We start from the raw sequence: 342 nt of genomic DNA, 5'->3' as shown, positions 1-342 counted from the left end.
CCGGGAGCCGGCGCCCGGAGCTGCGACTTACTCACCTCCCCCTTCTGCTTCTCTTCATCGGCCTCTGAGGGCGCAGCGCACAGGGTCTGGCAGAAGACCCTGATGACAGTCTGGTCCCCAAGCCTCGGCCTCCAGTCTCCCCACGTCTCTATGGCCAACACCGCTCTCCCCGGCTCGTGCCCTCCCCACTCCCTTCTGGCTGCCGGCGCGCCCTCCCTCCCTGGTGGCAGCGGCTCCTCTCACCCTCTGCTCCCACTTGTTGCAATTGCTGTACAAAGGGCCGGGGCAGAGGTGGGGGCCGGGCGAGGGCAGCCGGGCCCGAACTGGCTGCCTCTGCCGGGC

At 69.3% G+C, this 342-nt stretch overlaps 2 protein-coding genes across 2 annotated transcripts in view; one reads left to right on the top strand and one right to left on the bottom strand.

Annotated features, from left to right (window-relative positions):
* The window catches only part of ABHD15 (abhydrolase domain containing 15), a 7457-nt gene that overhangs the window by 621 nt on the left and 6494 nt on the right, over positions 1-342 (top strand). The gene's annotated exons all lie outside the window — the stretch shown is intronic.
* TP53I13 (tumor protein p53 inducible protein 13) overlaps positions 1-342 on the bottom strand; it is a 7495-nt gene that overhangs the window by 5895 nt on the left and 1258 nt on the right. The gene's annotated exons all lie outside the window — the stretch shown is intronic.

Source organism: Colobus angolensis, unplaced genomic scaffold (assembly GCF_000951035.1).
Source record: "Colobus angolensis palliatus isolate OR3802 unplaced genomic scaffold, Cang.pa_1.0 Scaffold193, whole genome shotgun sequence".
Classification (NCBI taxonomy): domain Eukaryota; kingdom Metazoa; phylum Chordata; class Mammalia; order Primates; family Cercopithecidae; genus Colobus; species Colobus angolensis.
Note: the sequence above shows the minus strand (reverse complement) of the source record. Positions and strands in the feature narration are given on the sequence as shown.